Source organism: Macaca fascicularis, chromosome 3 (assembly GCF_037993035.2).
Source record: "Macaca fascicularis isolate 582-1 chromosome 3, T2T-MFA8v1.1".
Taxonomy (NCBI): Eukaryota; Metazoa; Chordata; class Mammalia; order Primates; family Cercopithecidae; genus Macaca; species Macaca fascicularis.
In genome coordinates this window covers 105,001,721-105,015,915 of record NC_088377.1, presented here as the reverse complement: position 1 = coordinate 105,015,915, position 14,195 = coordinate 105,001,721, and positions in this window count along the sequence as shown.

Below are 14,195 nucleotides of genomic sequence, written 5' to 3'. Positions count from 1 at the left end.
GTGTGCCAGCCAGTTCTGCTGTTTCCTTTGAGTATGAGCCTGGGCATCACTGCTCATGACAGGAGTCCCTGAGACACGGGAGCTTCATGTGGCCTGCAGCAGAGTTGGGGGGCACTGATTCTTCTTTGTGTCTTCTCCAATGGGGCAGCATGAAAGCCATTGGTGCCCAATGCCCCTCAGAGGTTTTGGTGAATCTGCTTGTGTTAGTTTGTGAAGGCTGCCGTAACTAAGTACCACAACCTGGGTGGCTTAAACTACAGAACTTTATCATTTCACACTTCTGGAGGAACAAAGTCCAACATGAAGGAGTGGGCAGGATGCGTTCTGAGGGCTGTGAAGAAGAATCTGACCTATGTTTCTTGCCTCAGTCCTGGTGGTTTGCGGGCCATCTTTGGCATTCCTTGGCTTGCAGAAACATCATCTCCATCCCTGCCTTCATCTGTCACATAGCATTTTGCCTGTGTGCACATATGTGCTCAAATCTTCCCTTTTATAAAGACACCAGCCACATTGAATTAGGAGCTCGCCCTACTCCATATGACCTCATCTTAACTAATTATATCTGCAATGACCATTTTTCCAAATACAGTCACATTCTGAGGCATTGGGGGTTACAACTTCCCCATATGAATGATTTTTTTTGGAGGGGGTGGCACAATTGAACTCATAACACCACTCCTTCAGAGTTTTTTTAGTTTTTTTCTTAGTGAGAAATGAAAGAGATATTTGGATCACAGGACTGTTGATAAGCATAAAAAAATGGAAAAGCACTATCCAGATGGCAGCTGTTCCTAAGGAATATGTGTTTACGTTTGCACGGAGTGTCCCACCAGGAAGTCCGTGTGGAGGAACACTACAGAAAGGTCTTCAGGCCCCTTTTCTCATAGCCAAGGTCAGAAAGATGAGGATGGTCACTGCATTTTTACCCAATAGGAAGCTGTTGGTGTTATAAGGGACTGGTATTGAACAAAGTGAAAGGCTCTTCTGGTTCTCATTTTCCATCCACACAGAGAATTTCCCCAAAGAAAATGAACCACAACAACCTCTTCATTTATCCTTTCATGTATTCTTGATGTTTGACTTCAGATTTGACCATAATCTCCTTGGAAATGGGGGCAGAGAGTCACAGAACATGGAAGAAGCTTCATAGATTATCTATCTGGACTAGATTCTGCTTCAGCACCTTTGATGTGGTCATCGCTTCCTTGGTGAGCACCCTGGGACCCAGGGAGGTAGATGTCTACCTGAGACCCCACACCTGGTTAGAGAGCTTTTGCTTGTTCTACTCCTTTTTTTGTGGTCTTCACAGGGCATGCTTTAGGTCGGTGGGCCTTCTCTTGAATGCCATTGGTTGTCTCACTTTGCTTTTCTTCTATGTTCTTATTACTGTGGATGTAGCTCATTATACTGCAGTGATTTATTCACTTGTCTATCTTTTGAAGCCACGACATGAGTACTCATCTTTGTATCTGAAAGTCTAGAATAGCCATTCTCAAAGTCTGGCATATGGGGTAGGGCTGAAAATGTGCCTAACAAGTTCCCAGGTATTGTTGATGGTGTTGGTCTGGGGACCACACTTTGAGAACCACTGACCTGGAACAGCTGCTGGCATACAGTAAATGCACAATAAATGTCTTTGGAATTCATGAATGAAGGTGAGGAAGATGATCTTTTATATGATACTAGGAAACTGGGAAGAGAAAATCGATTGCTTATCTGCCCCTTTTGATTACCCAGGGTGATGAGGATAGAATGAGATTATTTACTAAAAGCAATTTGAAAGCTGCTACAGCTTTGACCAGTCCTGTTCATTGCCAATTCCGTAGTTCTGAGTATTGTCAGGAAAGTAGATCCAGGGCTTGGTTAGTGTGGGAGCAGAGGAGACAAACCTAGAGTTTCCTTACCTGTTATTTTGGATAACACCCAAAATATAGGTATGGGTAAATGCCATACTTTCTATCTTAAAGAAAATTACAAAAAACTGGATTTTCTGTTATCTTTCACCAGCATAGGCCTTGTAAGTTCCATCTAGCTTCTTTTAGGGAAGAGCTAAATTACCATAATTTTCTAGTCTAACAAAATCGACCATAAATGAAACCATAAACCAAGAGAAATGAATTGCTAGCTGGTTGAAAAAAAAAACCGCTTGCTTAAATGCCAATTCAATTTTAAAAATTGAATTCGTGCAAATTATGTGTTCCAAACAGGTTTTCATTAAAGCTTCTAATTAATTTAATGGAAAAATAGAAATATGGTCTGCTTCAAACAAGTAATTGAACACAATTATATATTGATTATTATACCTTGTAATGCTGCTGTGTTAATTCATTTCCAACACATGTGCATTTGAAAAGAAAATGTTTCCTTGAGTCTAAATTGAGCCATCAGAATCTCTGATTCCTGTTTTCCCAGTCACTTAAAAACTGGGGTGATTTCAAATGGATCTGCTGTGAAGGAAGGAATGTGGAACCAGTGGGCAATCTACTAGTTGAATTGTGGAGAAAGAAGCCATAGAAGTCAACTGTTATTGGTTGCTCTTTTTTTTTTATTTTTGACAGAGTCTCCCTCTGTTGCCCAGGCTGGAATGCAACGGTGCGATCTTGGCTCACTGCAACATCTGCCTCCTGGGTTCAAGTGATTCTTATGCCTCAGCCTCCCAAATAGCTGGGATTACAGTCATGTGCCACCACACCTGGTGAATTTTTTGCCATGTTGGTCAGGCAGGTCTCAAACTTCTGACCTCAAGTTATCTGCCCACCTCAACTTGGATGACTGCTGAGATTACAGGTGTGCGCCACAGACCACAGGTGTGGTTAGTGGTTCTTGATAGTGAATTGGAAGCTGGGCTTTTGGTAGAAAAAGGGAAGAAGCTAATTAAAAAAAAAAAAGGAATTAAAGATTCAAAGAAAGAACAACATCCTGATGGAAGCCAGGGAGGATGAACTTGGGTCTTAAATGGAAGGGAAAGTCTTAGAATGAAGAAGGAGCTCCTGCTCTTCTTCTGAGACATGAGGAAGTGAAAGTGGGCAATGAGAGTACAGTGACAATTTTACCTTGTGAAAGTTTAGTGACCTCATCTTCACCTCATTTTATGGAGGAGGAAACTAAAGTCCAAAGAGGCGAAGGGTCCTGTCCAAGCTCACCTTATACAAGGTGAGTTCCAGGTCTAGTACTAGGTTACAGTTTTTCTTCACCATTCTATCCTATCGTCTCTAATTTCCACCTCCCTACAACTACACTTTTGTTTCTTAGGCATATTAAACAGTTGTTTACAAAGATATGGCTGATGGCTGTGGGAAAGAAAAAGGATTTTAAAAAAAGACAAATTCAATTTAGATGAGAAACAATTTAAATGCTTAATTGGGAAAAAAACATCAAGAACAGGTGGTGCTCTAGTCTGCCACAAATCTTCAAATGAGAGTCTGGGTGTCATTATTTTGTATTCAAAATGAAAAATATAGAAGTCTTTGAGTATAAAGATACATCATAGCATGTAAGGTGTGGAGATTATACGTGTAAAGAAACCCAATTTGGACTGAAGAGAACATCTGCTTTTTAAGGGGTGAAGGCAGATTCCAACTGCACAGCCAATGTTTACATAGACTCATACAGATTGTATCAATGGTAGTACTGATGTTTTTATGCAGTTGTAAAATGGCAACCTGGAAGAAAATGGCTACATAGCCACTTTTCCAGTTGTGGTGGTTGATTTTGCATGCCTCCTTGGCTGGGTTAAGGAATACTCAAATAGCTGGTAAAGCAATAATTATTCCCAATACTCAGTAGGCACTGAGCCCATACTTCTGCTGAAAGGGAAACCAGGGTGCTTTGCATTAGATTAGAATGACTGGGCTGCCCCAAGTGTGCCTGTGTAGGTGTTTTAGAAGAGATTGATGTGTGAGTTGGTGGACTGAGTGGGGAAGATATGTCCTCAATGTGGGCAGGCACCATCCAAACAGCTGAGGGCTCAGATGGAACAAAAAGGCAGGCAGAAGAAGGGTGAACTTTATTTTTCTGCCAGACTGGGATGACCTTCCTCACTTGAATGTAAACTCTTCAGGTTCTTTGGTCTTTGGACTCTGGGACTTGCATCAAAAGACCTCCAGCCTTGGACTGAAACTTTCACCACCAGCTTCCCTGGTTCTGAGGCTTTCAGACCTGAACTGAGCCATGCTACTGGCTTTCTTGGTTCTCCACCTTACATATGGCCTATCATGGGATTTCTCAGCCATCATAATCAAGTGAGTCCATTCCCCTAATAAGCCCCCTTTGATATTTCACTATGTATCCTATAGGTTCTATTTTTCTGGGGAACCCTGACTAAAGCACCAGCTATGCTACACTATTAATAGTGCCCCATCGTGTCTTGCCCCAAAGGCAAGACATCCATGGTCCTACTTTTCCAACCTTCACTCCAAATCTATATTTCTTGTCAATGCTCTCTGGTGAAGGACCACACCTGTACTTGAAAAAGTTGTGTTTATTACTCATCTCTCCACGGGGAGCCTGGCAAGCTTCAGTAATAGAATGTTGGAAATGATTTGTAGGATCTGGGCTTTAGTTGGGTAACTTGGGGAGGATCCAAGGATTGGAAGTTCACTCTGAATTGGACGTTCATCAGTAAATCTTGAGGGAGAGCAGCAAAGCTAAAGCTCTAACTGGGAACAGAGCAGAACTCACTCACATAAGCAGGGAGAGAGGGATTTTTGGTATTTATGGTTTGGTTTTGTTCAGATGTAGTTACCGAGTGGTCCTGTTTCATCTTGTTCTAACATGGCCATGGAGTGGTCTTGTCTGATGTTGATTTCCTGTGAAATTGTTTATGGTCAACAGGAGAAGGTCAAGCCCTACCCAATCATACTAGTTTATCTCCTGGGATGTTGGAGACCTACTTTTCTCTTCCTCAGGATGAATTTATGTAGAGAAACAAGGCAAAGTTGCAGAATATAACTTCCACAGTTGTGAGTGTGTGTGTTTCCACCGACCTCCATGTCAATATCTGCAGTTGGGCAGTGTGAATTTTGGGTGGGTTTGCTATGCGCAGTGGAGCCCTTGTACTAATTACTCTCACTTCCTCACATAGACTCCCCTCATTTATGTTTTAACTATAGGACCTGCTATGTGAATTTTGGATTAAGGCACTTGAAGACTGGACTTACCTCATTAGCATGTTGCCTAAAACACCCATGCCAACCAGCCCTGGACCGGACTGTAATATCAGGATTCTTAGATCTTTGTGATTTTCAAACAGTTCAGAAGATTTGAGTATTGAGAAAGCCTATTTGGTCTCTCAATGCGCTCCTCGCCGAACTAGCAATTGCCAACCAGGAAATCAGGTGTAGCTGATATTCCCATTACTCTGAACAGGATTTTAAAACTGACAAAGATTTTGGGAAGTAATCCAGCTGTTATGTTTCTAGTGAAGGGCTGAGGGAAAAAAGGAGAAACATTAGCTTCTGAGGTTAAAAAAAACTGTCTTCCATTTCCTTTGTACCATCTTAAAACTCTTGGTTGAGTGGGACCCTTGTAAAATGAGCACTCAATAAATGTCATTAACAGTGATTTGTACCACAGTGGTAATATTTTTAATGCAGCTCATTCTAACGAATGTTCTGCTTCTCATGTTAACTTTTATATACCCAGCAACCAAAAACACACACTGCTGAGTGCACAGAATATTGGGCTCTGGCTAAGTGTGATTAAATATTGATTTCTGAGCCCACAAACATTTAGTGATGCAGAAACTGTTGGGCACTGGATCATTACGGACTGTGGGGCTGACGTTGGCAGAATTCCAACAGTCACAATTTGTGGAAAAATTCTAGAGTGGCTATAAGGCCCAAGCTATGGGTTTGGCCCTTGTGTGTGGCTCTGACCTGTGCCGTGGTTCACTGACTGTTTCTCACCCTGGTTACCTGTCTTTGCATACGTTTGCTTTTGGCCACCAAGGGGACTGAACAGAGAGAAGAGATGCTTGACACCAACTCATCCTGACTGCTGGAAAAAACAACTCAAACTTACAGGCAATGCATCTGCAATGAGTAATAGTATAGTTATTGCCCTTTTATATTTGCTGTGGGAGTTGCTATCAGAGAACCATGTAAAAATATCTTTTTAAAGCTCAAATATACAGTGTTGAGAATAAGAAGGGCTAATTTACTCACAAGTTGTGGAGAATTGAAGACTGCTATACGTTTTTTGACATTTCACCCTTGAGACATGGGGTCTATGTCTCATTTCTTCTTTGTAAATATGGGCAGGCTCTGTGACTGCTTTGACCAATAAAATATGGTGGAAGCAGTATTTGCCAGTTTCTGAGCCTAGGATTTCAGAGACTGGAAGCTTCTACTTCCTGTCTCTTGGAACTGAGTCACATAAAGAGGCTTCACATGGGCACTACAGTGGACAGTTCTCACTGAGTTCCCAGCTAATGGCTAACCAGCCATGTGAGTGCTTCATCTTGGATGTCCAGTCCAGTTGAGGGTTCAGAAGACTCTAGCCACTATTTGACCACAGCTGTGTAACAGAACCAAGGGAGAACTAGCCGACTGAGCCAGGCAACTCACAGAACTCAGAGAGAACAACATAGTAAGCCACCGAATGTTTGGGGTGGATGGTTATGTAGCAATAGATAACTAGAACACAAGTTACCCTATTTATAGTAGGAGGCCACTTGAAAGCAATGTGAATCCATTGCAGACATGGTCCCAAGCCTCACACATAAGACTCGCTGTGGTTGCCCAGTGCAAGCACTCGACTCATTTAAGATTGGAACATTATAACCTCTTAAAGTTCAAACTTCGAAAGATTCCTTCTCACTGAGAAAATCCCATGTTTTCATTATTAAATTGTCACAGAGGCCATCGCAATGATGAGACCATCAGGTGCTCCTGACTCTGGTTTCAAAGCAGCATGTGCACACCCTGAGCTTGCCCACTGTAACTCCACGTGGCCAGTTCCTCCCTCAGCTCCTCTCACTAGGAGCTGTTCTGGCGGCAAGTCCACCGGAGCACCAAATGGTGTCCATTAACTTTCTGTGTTATTCCCTCTTCTGAGAGATGGAACTCGCAGAGGACTTTGGCTATGTTGAAGTCAGTGTTTTATTATTGTCTCTCCCCCTACTCTTATCTATAAGGAAACTGTGTCAATTCATGAGCCATGGCACACTGGCAGTTGGATTCTTGTTAAGTTTTAGTAGGAACATATTGACTTCCAAAGGTAAATACTGGTTCCATGCTTGCTATGTTCTAGCTCAAGATGCTCAGTGCTGGCTGTACATTAGAATCACCTGGGCAGTCCTCAAAAAAATGAAACTACTCGTGGGTCTCATCCCCGATTAATTAGACCAAAATAGCTGAGGGTGGGGCCCAAACATTGGTTTTTAAACATTCTCCCCAGGGGATTCATAGATGCAGTGAAGGTGGCAAACACTCTAGCCCAATGATTTAGTTGGCTTCTAGTTTGTTGTACAGAGAAAAATAGTGTACTTTCCAGTAGTCTGTCTGTATGTCCAAATCTTACCTATGCTTTAAAGCTTAGCTCAAATATTATTTTGTATATGTCAGAGATGAATCCATACAGAGTTGGAGCTTTATTTATTAAATGAATGAAGACAAAAATGCATTGTGAGAAATGATCCTGCTCCGTCATAGTTTTCCCTTGGACACCAGCTCTGCTTTTATGTGGCTGTAGGTGGAAGTGCCTCGGTCTACCTTCCTCAACTAGAACTGCCCCACAAGTCGCAATTAGAACAAGCCGCCTTGTTGTCCATCATGCCAAAACAAACTGGTACTGCTCTTAAACCTGTCTCTCTGGATGCTTTCTATCCTGATGTCTTCCTATTTAGTTAAGATTTTTCTTTCTTATTTAAGTGAATCATTTTTATGAAGGTCTAAAATGTCTCCCGTTCACTCTCCCAGGCTTGGATAGGCATTGGAGGGAAGATGGTTGCTCCCCAGTGTTCTGTGGAACAAAAATCTTTTGAAAGGATCAAGACTGATAAGACTGCTTGCTTATCTCCCCACTGGCAAAGGACTAGCTATTGACTGAGCTAAAATGATAAATATTCCAAGAGCAAGCTCTGAAGTCACTAAGCCCCATGGTACTCTTTGCAGAGCCTCTGTGGTATCTGTCCTGATGAACCCACTAGATGTAAATCTTAGCCAGCAGAAGAGCCTGCGGATAATTGTTTTGGGTTTTAGGGCCTCTGCTGAAATGTTACTGATTTTTGACTTGCCAGTTATCCTGGGACGGACTTCAAATAAATGCACCAATGAACTCCTTTCTCGCTTTCACATGTAGCATCCTTTGACAGACTGCTATTTACTCACGGTTGCTTTTGCTCTGAAATACAAATCATCTTCTTTTTTTTTTTTTTTTTTTTGAATTCAGAATTTTAAGAGGTTACCAGAAAAGTCCTCAGATTTGCCTGTAATTGAAGAGCTCCCCTTTGAAGTTCAAATCTTTCTTAGCTCTAATTCGAGAGGGAGTTATGATTCTGTGATGGACTCATGACATTTCTTATTGGGGATATAAAAGGTCAGATTTTAATGCCTTTTTGTGATATATGCATCTGGCCCAAGATCAAGCAGTTTTGAATGATGGAATTTAAATTATAATTTAGTGAAGGGGTAAGAAATGAGAAATTACAACTTTGCGACAATGCCTGAGCTGTACAACAATTCCTTAGCACCCTGTGTGACGGTTGGTGGGTCAGAGCTGCTGCTTGCAGTAGGTTTTCAGAGACACTATGCCAATGCTCTGGAAGTAAAGGCAAAAGCTCAGCTCAGCTCAGCTCAGGTTACAGCGATTACCTGACACTCTGCTTTGGAAAAATAAAAGCAACTCCTAAGTATAAATCCTTGTCGTTTAAACATCCTGGACATTCAGTTGTCTATTTACCTATTACCTCCCATTTTGTTCAATTGTCTCAAAATTGTTGTCACCTCCTTTTTCTCTCAACAAAAATTCTTGGGCACACAAAGATTCCTACTTATTTGTTTGCTTTCTGTGTATATGAAATAGAACCGATGGAGACCAAATAAACTGGATGAGAATTCTCCTTTCTACATTTAAGAATCACTTCTCTCTTTTGTTTTACACAAGTCAAAGAGTTGACTCAACTGGTAGGTATGAGTTACACATTTATTAGAAACAAATAATGTGTCACAGCATGGTGACTCACACTTGTAATGCCCTTTGGGATGCCCAGGAGGGAGAGTGGTTTGAGGTCAGGAGTTCAAGACCTGCCTGGGCAACATAGTGAGTTCCTGTATCTACAAAATAAATAAAAAATGAAACAAGACAGAAACAAACAAACAAACAAACAAACAGATAATGTGATATGGTAGAAAAGGCACTGGGACTAAATTTATTATAAGTTCTCAATCCTTATTAGCACTCTGTCTCTCTCAGCTTCAATTTCCTCATCTGTAAGCTATCCATTAGCCTCACGTTTTAAAAAAAAATTATCAATTGTCTGCTAGTAAATTGCTTTGAAGCTAAACTCAAACTATAGTCCCTTTTGAATTGTTCTATTATCTCATATTCTGGGGTATGCTAATCCACTGCTTGTAGTACCTGATAGTGTCCCCTTATAATGAATCCCTTTTTTATGTGGCTTTAATTTTTGCGTGTGGGCTCATTCTCAACTGGAATTATTTTTGATTTATGTGAATCATGTATGTTCAGTTCTGTGGAAATATCTTTAGAGGTTTTATATTTGCCATGGCTGGGTATCCCAAGGGTTTCATTTGTCTAGGATGAATTTTTGCAGTATTTTATGAGTTTAAGATTCCAACACCATGTGGATGATATTTATTTGATTATGTGGCACACACTAGGGCTTTGGGGACCACCAGACCCCAAAGAAGCATCTTTGCTTCTACCCTGGGCCCTCTTGGGAAGTTCTCCTGTTCCCCTTACACAAAGCAGGCATTGTGTGAGTTCTAGCTCACACTTGGGTTCAAGGCCTCATCTCTGATTTTCATGGGGATTTCATTATTCTAGTCCCTTGCTGTTAGAGCCTCTCACCATGTCTGATACCCCCTGGGATTCTGCTGCATTAGTTCATGTGCTATGAATTTCATTGTGTTTTGGGGGGTATATGGAAATTTCCCTTTGTCTTTTGAGTTTGGCTTTTAGAAAACACTTAATAGTTTATCTACACCTCTAGTATCTTTGTCAAGAGGATCTTCTTAGCTCAATTTGCGATGTTGTTGTTGGAAATGAAAATCAAGTGTATATTCTTTATGAGCACTTTCCCTTGGTTAGACATTTTATTTCATAAGACACCCTTGTTCAGTGGCAGAAGCACTGCTTCTCAAACTGCCTGTGAACCCCTTTGGGATCTTGTTAAATGCAGATTTTGATTCCCTAGGACCAGGAGCTGCAATTCTGCATTGTTAACCAGATCCTAGGTGATGCTGATGCCCCTGACCAACTCTGGGTAGTGAGGGTTTGAGCTAGGGCAGCAGTAATCTCTTCCCAACTGCCAATTTATCAGTTGCTGGAATTCAACTAGTGTGGTTGCTCTATAAAATCTCCACTCATTTGGTTGCTCTCATAAATGAAACTTTATGTTGAACGCAGTTTAAAAAATGTAAAGAGCTATAAAATGTTTCTTCATTTGGAAAAAAATCTATAAATTCAAAATGGAATAGAATAAAATTGACCTTTAAAGCCTTGAAAATACCCAGAAGTCCTCATCTGCTTTATCCAGAGCTCCTTCCACCTCATATTTCTTTCATTAAGTCCATTTTTCCTCAAGCTAATATTCCAGGCAAATTAATAAAGGAATTAACTTTCTAATTTAATTTAAATTTTCCTTCTATAATTATTTATTGTTCATATTGATTTCTTTTTTGTCGTTATGGTTTTGTAAGGCCTGTAGCCTAGTAACTTACTCATGGTTAACATCGATTCAAGAGAACAGAGTATTTGAGTTTCAAACAATTGGGGTACCAGGTGAATCTTCAGAATATGAGAGACTGTAGGGCCAAAGATTCAGATGAGGTTACAAGATTGTAATGTCCTTATGTAGACAGGGCAGCATCTTCCAGACTTTCTCCATGTACCCCAAAATGCAGAAAAGCAAAGCAAAGCAGAAGTTGATTGACATCCTGGCTGGTCTAACTTTAGCTATTTACAGCTTAATTTTATGGACTACAAAGCCAACAATTTGCATGCCCTGACAGGTAGAAAGTCAAGCTACCTCAGGACACAAGACAAATAGGAAAGTTATAGCTGTCCCTGGGAGGGAAAGGATCAATAATGAATGGGTACCCCAAATCACATTTACATAGGAGTCACAATTCAAACAAATGATTTTCTCTTGATCATCAGAATTTGGGAAGTAGGGGCCAAAAAAATTTTTTTAACCTTCTTCTTCCATGGGGTGCCACAGATAAAGATCCAGTAGAGCTGACTTTGGCAAGAATTCTTACCTTTCTCCAGCTTTTTGTCAGTTGTCCCAGATCTCATCTGCAGAACCTGGAGTGAATGGGGTGTCTCCACTGTCCCTCGCTGGGTGCCAGAAACTGTAGAGGATGAAAAATGTTTATTTTTCTCACTTAGAACAAAAGACACATTAACAAGAGAAAAGCATACACATTTATCTGATACAAGTTTTATGTGACGCAAAAGCCTTCAGAAATGAGGACCCAAAGAAATAGGGAAACCTGTGCATTTCCACGCTGTTTGATGAAAAAGTGGATAGTTGTGGAGAAGTAGGATTGGGCAAAAGGAGCATGATCTAATGGTAATAAACTAGGGTGGAGGAGAGGAATTGTGGCCAATTCAGATTCTTCTGTCTCTGTGTCTTCAGAGATAAGAATGTTCCTTTCCTCTCTGTATAAGATGGGTACGTTAAATCAAGTTTAGCCTAAGGCTGCCTCCTTACATATTTTAAGTTTGGCCTAAAGGCTTCTCTATACATCATGAACTATAACCTAAATGGAGTTGTATACAGACCGTAGCCTACTCTCGCGCCAAGATCCACTGAGGTTTGGTGGATCAAAGGTGGCCACTGTTCAAACCCTGTTCAAATAAGACAGACACCAAACTGCAACCAATCCAGCTATTTCTGTACCTCACTTCCGTTTTCTGTTTGTCATGTTCCTTTTTCTGTCCATAAATCATCTTCTCCCACCACATGGCTGCACACTGGAGTAGCTGAGCCTACTCTGGCTCAGGAGGCTGCCTGGTTCTTTGCTCAACTAAACTCTTTTTTTTTTTTTAAAGAGACGAAGTCTCCCTATGTTTCCCAGTCTTGTCGGAACTCCTGGGCTCAAGCGATCCACCTGCATCGGCCTACCAAAGTGCTGGGATTATAGGTGTGAGCCACTGTGCCCCTCCTCAGTTAAACTCTTTTAAATTTAATTTGGCTAAAGTTTTTCTTTTAACAGGTACCTCTCACCTACCTACTTTAGGAGATGGTCAGAAGACTCTTTCTAGGTTTTATGGCCTGCTTCATGGGAGAGGGGCAGGAGGAGGTCAGAGAGTTCTTTCTGCTTCTCAAATGTCAAAGTGCCATATTTTGGGGTAATGCATTCTGAACCCCATTATGGCCAAATCAGTGTGACCTTTAGAATTAACCAGGGGCATAGAGTAAGGTGTGAAACATGTTGGCATCCCCCATGGGCTTATAGAACTGGGTGGGGGTGATCTTACAACTGTGGGGCCTGGGGGCAGTCCACAGGGCCTCCAGAGGGAACCAATCTTGACAACATCTTGATTTTGGACTTCTGGCCTTCAGAACTGTGAGAGACTAAGTTTCTGTTGCTTTAAGCCACCTAGTCTGTGATAATCTGTTATAGCAGCCACGGGAACCTAATACAGTGGGTATAGCAGCAGCACTAATATTTATTGCAATCCTAAATAACTTTTACATTCATTATTTTGTTCTTAATGACCATGTGATGAAGTAGGTACTGTCATTGTTTCCATTTTACAGGTTAGAAAACTCAGGCTCAGAGAGGTTAGTTAAATAGCTGGCCCAAGGTCACACAGCTAATAAGGAGTGAAACTGGGATTCAAACCCAGAGTCCCCTCCCCCTTAAAAACAATATATCTCTAAGGTCTTCTTCTGCCCTATCAGTATCATGGTGGCAGAATATCATACTTCTGTGTGGTATTTTATTTGTTGGTCGGGGGACCAACACTTTTTCTCCACCACAGTTGATGGTGTTCAGTGCTTTAAGGGGGTGGTCACGAGGCCTCTTGAAAATCCAACAGAGTAGAGCATATGGCTTGATGTCTTCAAGTGAATAATTTTACCTAAACAGGCAACTTACATAGGAAAGCTACACTCTCCCAAGTTGCAGAGGTGTAGACATGTGAAACGCATTCCTTCCTTTGAGAACACAGCGCCGTGCAGGGTCTCTTCGGGCAGGACTGCACCACTCAGTCTGGCACTTTCTCAGGAACTCAGTGCTGGGAGGAACAAGGCAAAATGTGAAAGTTTTCAATTCAGCTCTTGAAGGGACAGGGGATTATTTTTAAAAATAAATCCTGGGAAAACACTTAAAATCATAACTAGCAGGGAAAAAAAATCCATTAAAAACAGTTTCAAAAACAAGGTGTATTTTCGTACCAGGACACTCTATTCTGGAGCAAGCAGCCCAGAGAGAAGCACTCAGGTCTGAAGCCTCTTTAAGAGACCCTTCCCTGCTGGAGGGAGCCTGTGGGAGGGAGCAGGTTTCCAGGGCATGGTCAGTCTGGGAATGTTTCCAGAGAGCAAAGCCCACTTGGATGCTGGTATCTCCTCCTACTGTCATGGAAACATCTACTGGGGGCCAAAACCAAGGCAGATTCTTTTAGCGTCATCATTGGAAGACTGACTTTTCCAATCTTGATGTTAGAATGATCAGTTCAGAAGCTTCTGTCAAATGTTGTGAAAGCTGGTTTTTCAAATATGGTACTTGGCCTCCTTGGTTTGTGTTTGAGGGTACAAGGCCCACTGCCAGGAGACATGTAACCCAAAGATCTCTACACTCGGTCAGAACTCAGCGGTGGCTTGGGGACTTTATATTTGAATGTTCCCGGAAGAAATGGAACCTTTCTAATAATAAAGATAACACTAAGGAATATTTTAAGGCACTTTAGTGTTTAATAATTGCATTTGTCTGTACTATCTCACTTAATTTTCACAACCATCTTGTGATGTGACTACTATTTCAGCATGACAGATCCGAGAC